At 45.9% G+C, this 10000-nt stretch overlaps 1 long non-coding RNA gene across 2 annotated transcripts in view; it reads right to left on the bottom strand.

The window, feature by feature from the left end:
• LOC134087127 (uncharacterized) overlaps window positions 1-10000 on the bottom strand; it is a 377321-nt gene that overhangs the window by 211398 nt on the left and 155923 nt on the right. The gene's annotated exons all lie outside the window — the stretch shown is intronic.

Here is a 10000-nt window from a genome sequence, read left to right as displayed (position 1 = left end):
TAGCCAGGAGCTTGCGGTACTGACTGTCTACAGGGAAGCATTTATTCTCTGATCAGGTGTGTGAGACTCTGTGACCTTACTCACGTCATTCAGACACATATACACACACACACACACACACATACTCGTGCTCATCTATAATGAAGCTATCCACACCGCCAAGGCTCTATGAGAACAAACAAGCTGACGACAATGAGTAGTTCTGAATGTTTTGAGATAAGGTGCATCGTTAATGTATTGCTTTAAGAATACATTACCGCGTGGGGATTTATTTTCAAAATCAGTTTTCATCCACTTTTCATCATTTGTTTGTTTTCGGCAGCATATTTACAGGACATTTCAGACATTCAGAACTGACACATTTATGTATTCAAAAGCTGTAATTTGTAACAAAAATACAGGTAAATATTGAAGGCTTAAATGCTGAACTACCTTTACTCTGTGAATAAGGAGAATTCGTCTGAAGACTTTATCATTAAATGTACTGGAATGTCAATGTAGACTGATGGCAGAGTAAAGCACAAAAATACACACATGCACGCATGCACGCACGCACACACACGCACACACGCATGCACGCACACACACACACACACACACTCACACACACACTATTACACTATACAATTATGAAAAACATTAAATGACAAGAATCAAGTACTTTGTTTTTCATATAGCTTGCAAATCATTTTTATACAACAATTCATTTACTTAGAATTGAAATGATGATAAAGTATTGATCCTCTGTTTGTGTCCTACATCGCCTTGTGGCATTAATATACATTTAGCTGAAGCAACCGTACACAAGGCTGAAATGTAATTATCCTCTCATTCGGTTCAGTTTAACTTATGAAATATTTTCTAGTGAGGACTTAGCCAAATGATCGAATGCATTCTGCATGGTTGGTGGTTGTCAGATGCTTTTGCATTACGCCTGGTGTACTTTGCTACTTTCGCAGGGGTAAAAAAACTACATTAATAACTTATTAAATCATATAATCATATTATAGCGTGCATGGGTATTCATTTATATATGTGTGCGTTGTCCTCCGATGGATATGCCCAGCAAATCGAGTTAATCACGGCATTGAAGGCAATAATGAGTGTAGCATTCTTCTGAGCAGACTAACAATCTTATTAAGGAGGGCTGATGTGCTCCCCAAAACAGAAAGGCAACCTACAAATTCATTATGTTCTAATTTAGAGCATAAAATAAGACAGAGATTCTTGAGGCAAAAACAAACAAGCGACAAGCAAACAAACTGAAAAAGTCCAAAGCGTCGTCGTCGTCAATGGACACACATCAACCATGGCTGCAAAAGCACTCTAAAGCAAAAAAGTTATACTTTTTAAAAAAGGAATTCTCATTTACTGCGGCTAGGAGACATACAGTATTAAAGAAAAGAACAAAGAGAGAGAGAAAGGCAGATAGTGTGTGAGAGAAAGAGAGAGAGAGAGAGAGAGAGAGAGAGAGAGAGAGAGAGCAATGGAACATAATCTGTGAAAGAAAGAGTATCGCTCACCACACACAGTGTTCCCCATGGCTGTTCTGTGAGGTAGCCAGCAGTGAGATGACGTGTGATGGATATGAAATCAAAGGCCTGCCAGCCCGACTGATGGCACCCTTTCCGATTCAGGCCTCCCATTACACATTAGTGGTCAATAGACCAGGCTGAGGTCTCCTATAGAGGAAATGATACTGTGTGTACACACGCATGCATCGCCACCTTTCCTCGTCAATAGCAGTCCATGTTATAGAAAATCAACAGGATGAAATGATAGATTTCACCTCCATTAAACTAAGTTCAACAGAAGTGACATTTAATGACTTGGAACGCCAGAGGACATGAACAAAATGATCTGGTTCGGATCACTAGGCTATACCTGGAGAATGCATTGAATGTGCACTGCATATAAACATCCAATGGGGAAAGGGAACTAAATGACACATCTATACATTGCAAATAGACATACATTGCATTTGTGAAATAGAGTAATCCACAAGGTTAACAAGCGAAAAGAGGGGAAAAATATCAAAGTGCATCAGGCAATTTGAGACCCTCAGTGAAGGCCTTGCATGACACTGTATAGTCCCAATGAAATGAGCCCTCTCCTCAATAGATATCAAATCCATGTTATTTATACAACGGGTACAGCTAGCCTGCCCACCCCCCCCCCCCCCCCCACACACACACCCTACCCCCCAGGCAGCACCCATCTCCCTCATATGAGCCTCCACGCCCCACATTACACGCTGGTGTCACTGGCCGGCCCCCGAGTTTATGATGAGCATCAGCCGTTACGGCCTGGCATCCCCCATGAGTAGGTCTTAATCCCCTCCTCTCTCCCTCTCTACCTAAAGTCAGAGCGCAGGCAGGCGGTGAGGGGGGTGGGGGTGGGGGGTGGCTGGTTAGGATTTCAATTCCCATCCTCAGTGGATGTCATTTTGGCAAACTGTAATAACTTTAATGACTGTGGGTTATGGTAATTTTTCAATTAATCCGAATTAAAAAGGATCGCCGCACGGCATTTCAGCAAGGTGCGTGAAGGCTTGTCTGACATGGAGAAACCACAGATCGCAGGAAGTGTTTGTGTGTGTGTGTGTGTGTGTGACTGTGTGCGTGTGTGTGTGACTGTGTGTATATGTGTGTGACTGTCCAGGGAATCTTCCATTATTTGCTTGCCATCATCATGGTTGTTATTATCATCGTTATTACTATTTTCATTTTCATGATTTTCAGCCCAATCTATAATGTGACTAATACAGTACATGAATGCTCCGACCAGACCACCATTACTCCTGATAGCCTCGCCATATTGTTCCTATCTCCCTACCCCCCAGCATCGTCATTAACGCAGAGGACCCTGGACAGCAACAGGATCATGCTGATGTGAACAGATGATCTTGCTCTCTGCCTACTAAGTTTTTATCCGCAAGCTGAATGAGGACTGTGAGCAGGAGCACAAGCATGTTGCAAACACCTTGTGCTTCTCTTCTTTTTATATTTATTATGTCCTTATTTGTTTACACATTGCACAGCCATGGAGACAGTGTGCAAAGCATTTCCCTACATACAGTATACTCTGTATAATTGTATGTGGCTAATACATTTGAATTGAACTGAATTGAATTTAATTCCTGTGGCCTTGAGGAAAGAGACAAGAGGTGTGGGGGAAAAGGAAGAGAGAGAGAGAGAGGAGAGAAAGGAGAGAGAGAGGAGAGAGATGGGACGGAAGGAGGGGGAAGGATGCCTCCATTCAAATACGACCATCACTTTGACATTCTGCTTGACATTCAGGTAGCATAGCAACATGACAACACAGTTACGAGCCCTGTGAGAGAATATAGGGGCTTTTTGAAAAGGTTGACATGATAGTGTGCAGGTTCCATTTATGAGATCGTACCATCGCTCTCTCTCTCTCTCCCTCTCTCTCTCTCTCTCTTACTGTTCGCCGTTGAAGGGTCTGTCTCATTTGAAATTTAAAGCACATCCTTTCAGGAATCTGTAAATACCTTTACAAGCAATTCATAAATAGTGTACTCTTCTCTCTGCTCGTGCATGTCCCTCATGTGATTTAATGAGAATGGGGTGGCAAAGCAGATCAATACCTCACCATTAAATTCAGCAGAAAAAATGTAAATGACCTTCTTTAATATTATAACACCGGTTTTGATTGTCAAAGTGGAAAAAAAAGAAAGCGTGAGGGAGGAAGAAAATGCCAAAGAGGATGAAAATGAAGAAGGGGTTTAAAAAATCATGAGCTGGTCATTCGGGTTATGTAAATTCACACATTTTGACCACAGTGCTAAATTCATAATTCATAAAGATAAAAGATGAATCTCGTATTAGGTGCCTTGCCTATTTCGATTGGCTCGCTCAATTAAAAAAACACAAGCGCCCACTGACTTTTTTTCCCTCTCCTACTTGAGCAGTGATAAGAGCCAAGAAAGACCGGTCCCTTAAGAGCGGATCAATACAGCTAGCGTGCTAACCCCCCCAACAGCCTGCTGTTTGCCTAAATAATACATTTTCACTTTATGCGCCATTTATCAGTAGAAGGGAAATACTACAATTACAAGCCACAAGAAGATCCGCACTAAATTACTACAATCAGGGCAGAACAAAGAGGTCGAGAGATCAAGAAGAAAGCGAAAAGGAAGGAAAAAAGAGAGAGGGAGGGAGGGAGGAAGAGAAATAGGACGGCTCACTAGAACAAAAGGAATTCAGAAAGTAAGAATTGAAGTTGATAAAAAAAAAGAGTGGGATAAAAAAAACAGAAGAGCGAATGCACATCTCCAACTTATCTCTCGCTAGCAATCCTCCATGGGGGAACTCTGTGCTTGGGGGAGCGCAACAAGAGCGGATTACAAAAGACAAGCCACAAACAGAAGACTGCGGGTCAACAAACTAAACAGTTGGGAATCTTTCAAAAAGAAAAGAATGTTTTTCTTTCTATTTCTTTTTCTTTTTTTTAAAAAAAAACAAAGCCTCCTCCCAACAAAGTGGTGGCTTTTGTCTTGTCCTGTTTAATTTACAGCAGGGCTGTTATCTAATCAATGCAGGTTGCAAAACTATCCACCAAAGTGCCCCTACACCATTTACAATAAACACTGCTAAAGACACAGCTTGGCCTTCACGTGAGAGCCACCCCACCACCACCACCACCACCCCCACCCTCAACTCTACCCCACCCTGTCAGGCCCCCATCCCTGAGGATGGAGTGACTTCTGACCTGGATGCCGGCGTATCTACCCCCCCTCAGGGCACCAGGAGCTCCGTCAGCGCCCACAGGGGACAAGAAAGAGGAAGAGAGCGCAGATAAGACCTGACACTCCCCCACCCTTCTCCGTCTCCTCCACGGTGACCCCCTTTTCCACAGCCACAGCCTCTCTCGCTGGGGCACCGGCACCCGTGGTGCGAGGCTTGGTTAGGGAGGCTGGGGGAGTCACGGAGTTGGGGGGGGGGTGAGAGCGGGGCTGTCTGGGGAGGGTAAGAGGGGGCAGTCGCAGTACGTGACCAGAGGCCTGAGTTCACATTGACGCGGGACCTGGTGAAAGCCTGAGTGTGAAGGGGGCAACTATAATGAGCCTAAATGTAGGACTGATACAGAGGTAAGCCAATTAAAGCATCCTGAAAGAGCTCACTAAACCCCCATCCCCCAGTCCAAACACCCCGCACCCTGCTCCGCCACAGCAACTCTCATCAATCTGGGCCAGCTAAAGTTTACAACAATAGACTTGGCTAATTAGCAGCACATTTCCTCCCGACATATGTCAGAGAATAGGGGGGCCGAGACAAAGGTGCTCGAGCGACGGTATCTGTTTACGACAGATGCAGGGGCCACAAAAATGTGACTTAATGATAGGGACCACTCCACACCACATTCACACGGCCACACAATTAGCTACAACTCGAATTTTTTCTTTTCAGTCGCGCAGCTCTTGAAGATAATGGCGAGGCAGATGATGATGTCCATGATAACGAGACTAAAGTGCCAAGGCTAATCTCGGCGTCGCACTGAATCACAGATAAGCATAAAGACAGAACTGGCAGCCGGTAATGTTGATGACCTTACTGTGTACATTTTTTTTACTGATTTTATTCAAAGTTTCACACATCGCTGTTAGCAATTCTAAGCATCTCCAGAAAAGTTTCACTACAAATACTTGCGTCTCATGTTATAGTCTCATTGACCTCTCAAACACAGACTGAGAGAGTATAGAAAGACCCAAAAAGATCTAGGTCTATCACAGCATCCATCCCAAAGGTATAGCCTCCTCGTAGCTACAACTCCATTAGTTCCACCATAACAGGACCAGATTGTAGGCCAGACTAAACATAGCATTTATCAAGGCTCACCTGATGTTTCTGGGACAAATATACAATGAAACAGCAGACATCTCATGGGAGTTAATCATGGCTGTGGCCCTCTTAAGCAAACACAACATCCATAGAAATATATGAGTGATACCCCAGACTTCAATGTTCCCTTGTACAGAAATGAGGGTAAAAACAAAGATTTATCCCTAAATCAACATGATGATTCCAGGAGTCTTTGAAGCTGTAAGCTTAAGGGAAGTAGGATGTTTTTAAGCCGTTTACATCATGTTATTGGAAGCCATCGCTATATGTTCTGTTACAATAAAATTGAATGGCATTTATGTTTTGTTGTCAGATGCTGTCATTCCAATCCACTGCTGCAGAAAACTGAGCCTGGGGCTCTTAGAGACATGTACCCTCCGGTCTGATTCTTGACCTTTGACCTTTCATATGTCCCTAATGACATAGTTGCAATTCTGAGATTGCTCACCATGGTAACCGTGGTTGCCACAATGCAATGGTGGTAGCTGTGCAACACCTTCACCTGGCCATTGTCAACACACATCTACGAGGGGCCCCCAATGTCATTATGCGTAGAAAATGAGACCTTGTTTCATCATCTTGCCCCACAACAAAAGGACTTTTGTTGCATGAAGAGGGCTCTACAAGATGTGGGTGGCCCTGAACCGAAGAAAACATCCAAATGACAAAACCACAGCTCTGCATGTCTTTGACATGTCTCTGTAAAAAGTACACGAGCACTTCCTGTTTCCTCCTTAGTCTTGCTGTTGTCTGCTGTCCTGGGTGTCCCGTCCCCTCTCCCAGGCCTGGTGGTGTCCAGGCAGCTGCACCACACAGACCCCTTCTGCTGCCTCCCCTCCAGCAGCCTCCATCCATCCATCCGCCCCGAACCCTCCTAATCTGATCTAATTACAGAAGTCACCCTTCGTCCAATCAGCGGGAGGAACCCGATTAGCTCCCTGCCATATGGCGCGTCAGTGAGACCCGGGGGTGGAGAGAGAGAGAGAGAGAGAGAGAGAGAGAGAGAGAGAGAGAGAGAGAGAGAGAGAGAGAGAGAGAGAGAGCTCGGCCCAGGGAGAAGCAATCCAACACAGAGTGAGGGAGTGATAGATAGATAGACATGTCAAGGAAGTGTTTGTGTGCAAGAGCGTGTGTGCTTGCATGTGTGTGTGTGTGTGTGTGTGTGTGTCAGAGACAGAGAGAGAGAGAGAAAGAGAGAGATAGATAGATAGATAAAAAGAGAAAGAGATTCAGGTCATTTGATGGCCTGATGTCATCTGGTAAACTAATATGACTTGTACAGTTCCCGTATCATTTCATCAGCCAGGGTGATTCAGCAGTGAGTGTATCTGTCACAACTGCACCGAAAGCAAGCGGCCTGATTTCTCATAAGCAGTATTACTCATAACACTGAGTGATGCTGATGCCGATAACACACACCCAAGGCAGGCTGAGCCAGAAGCTAAAAGGAGAGATATTACACTCCGCACAGCCGGCAATAAAAAAACAGACACCGTGCCCACTGAGACACATAAAGGACAAAGAAGAAGGGAAAAGCAGCGATGGAGGGGAATATATACAAATAGTCGGGGGAAAGCGGCGAGCAAATGTGTCCACGTGTATTGTTGTGCGCTGACAAAGAGAGAGGCTGTTTGGGAGAATGAAGTAGCGCTACTGACGGGGAGGGAGAAGAAACGGGCCCCCCCCCACCCCCTCGTCTCTTTTGAAGCGCTTTATTGAGGAGCGTCAGCTGAGTGGCGTAATGAAACCGATACAGGCAGAGGAGCCGCTGATCAATACTGGACCGGTCAGCAACTCAAAGTGACTCCCATTAATAATGCCTCACAGGCAAAGGAGAAGGCAGAGGGCGGGGGGTGTGTGTGTGTGTGGGGGGGGGTCACCAGCGAGGAGCTGAGGGAGGAGGAGGAGGAGGAGGAGAGGGAGGAGGAGGAGGAGGAGGAGGAGGAGGAGGAGAGGGAGGAGGAGGAGTAGGGGCAGAGACTCTTGGTGTCCGCACACTATGTGACTAGTACTCCCTGAGCTGAGCACTTCCTCTCCCTGGATGGATACAGGAAGCAGGTGGAGTGTGTCCATCTTTGTTGATAAAGTAGTAGCATGTGTGCAGCGCTTGCACATGAGACGCATTAGTGTGGAGAACATTTGTAAGTGGCAGGTCAATGGTGTTTACCTTTTCGGGAGATAAGAGTCAGACACACAGACATAGGCATGTGTGTACAGAAACACAGAAACACAGAAACAGAAACACACACACACACACACACACACACACACACACACACACACACACACACACACACAGCGGTACAGTGACCTACTCCAAAGACGCCCACCCCTTCCTCCCACTTCAGCCTTCCTTTTGTCCCATTTTCCGCCGCTGTTTACTGTATGACCGTCTGGTGACCCGCCGCAGCAAAAACACACAACAACAAACAAACAAAAACAAGAATAGACATCTCTGCTCCTGCAGCGCACCGCTCAGTGCGTCGTTTGAGTCGTGGCGCGTCGCGTCGCGTCGTGTCAGGGAGCGCCACTTAGGCATTAGCACCGGGGGTCTGGCCGCCTGCCCCTACTGCTGCTGCTGGGGAGGAGATGCTGGGGTTTCAGGGGCCCTTTGCTGGCAGGCTTTTAGATACTGGGTGATAATGTAAACCAATTCCCTGCTCTGCACCTCCACACCACGAAACCCCCTTCCCTTCCCTCCCCTCATCCCCCCAGCATCCTCAACCCACCCATTGTTCAGCTATCCTCTCCCCGATCTGAGTACTTCATGCTAAAAGGGAGGAGGGGAGAGAGTGTGTGTGTGTGTGGGGGGGGCATAGTGAAATTACACCAGCCGTTTAAGAGTACACAGGGGAAATCGACAGAGATGAGAATGAGCAAGTGGAAAAAGAGCGAGATACATATATTAAAGAGAAGGAAGGAGGGAGATGGAGAGTGATCAACAGAGAGAGAGAGAGAGAGAGAGAGAGAGAAAGAGATGGAGAAATAGACAAACACATAGAGAAACCCATAGCAGTTTGCTTTTCTACAGTTCAATCAGAGGCAGTGAGCTGGAACTGTAAAGGGGGAAATATCATTTCACAACAATGATGAAAAACAACTGCGCCACGCCATTATATTCCATAATTCACAGCCCGAGGCCGTATAAAGGCCATCAAATCAGAGCGCAGAATCTATAAACTTTAAATAGGGATTTGCATATGGCACTGAGGTTAAATATCATATGGAGAAAAACAACAGCAACTCCGCATTTGCTCTCTCCTTTTTGTGAAATTGAGTTAATTGGGTATTTGCGTTCTCTGAAAAGGAGTGAGAGAGATAGATAGAGAGAGAGGGAGAGAAGGAGGGAGAGAGAGTGGGTGATGAAAGATGAAGCTGTATAATAAACTATAAAAGAGAGGGGAAGTTTGCGTCTGTCTATTTGTTGGATGGCTGAGTGAAACAGAAAATGCTTGCAGAGCATCACCGTGAATGGATATTTACCACGACTGACATGAGTCATTCTGCTCACACAATCACACACATGCAAACACACACACACACACACACACACACAGACATTTGCGCACACACAGATAAAGCTTACATACTGTATATATATGTGCAAACGCAAATAAATACACAGTGCACACAGACAAATACACATACACACACATACATCAAACACATAATGGTGAGCACACACACACACACACACACACATGCGCACACTCCTTCAGCATGAAAGCACCTCAGTGAGTACTGTGATGTGAAGTGTAGTGTGGACGACGCTCGGAAATTAATCTGCTTTGAGGGGAACGGGGGGAAAAAGGCAGGAGCGGAGTGGATCACGCCAACCCACTCGCTCCGCACGGAACTTTGCTCAGGAGCCACTGACACTGCCACTGCCGCCGCTGCCGCCAATACAACCTCCATCCCGTTCCGTTGCATCGAGGGGATTGGCTCTCCCTCCAGGAGTCATTTACAAACCCCAGCAGCCCACATTGCTTTTGACAGACAATACATTCCCCCGCAATCCACCGGCGTATATGTTCGCGGGCGCATAACACAATCGCCGCCGTGAGGATTTACACTGTCAGTAGAATACAGATTAAACATCTCCACGACAACAGGCCTGACATAGAGGTGCGAGCAGG

Source organism: Sardina pilchardus, chromosome 7 (assembly GCF_963854185.1).
Source record: "Sardina pilchardus chromosome 7, fSarPil1.1, whole genome shotgun sequence".
Classification (NCBI taxonomy): domain Eukaryota; kingdom Metazoa; phylum Chordata; class Actinopteri; order Clupeiformes; family Clupeidae; genus Sardina; species Sardina pilchardus.
This window is presented reverse-complemented; position numbering and strand designations above follow the sequence as displayed.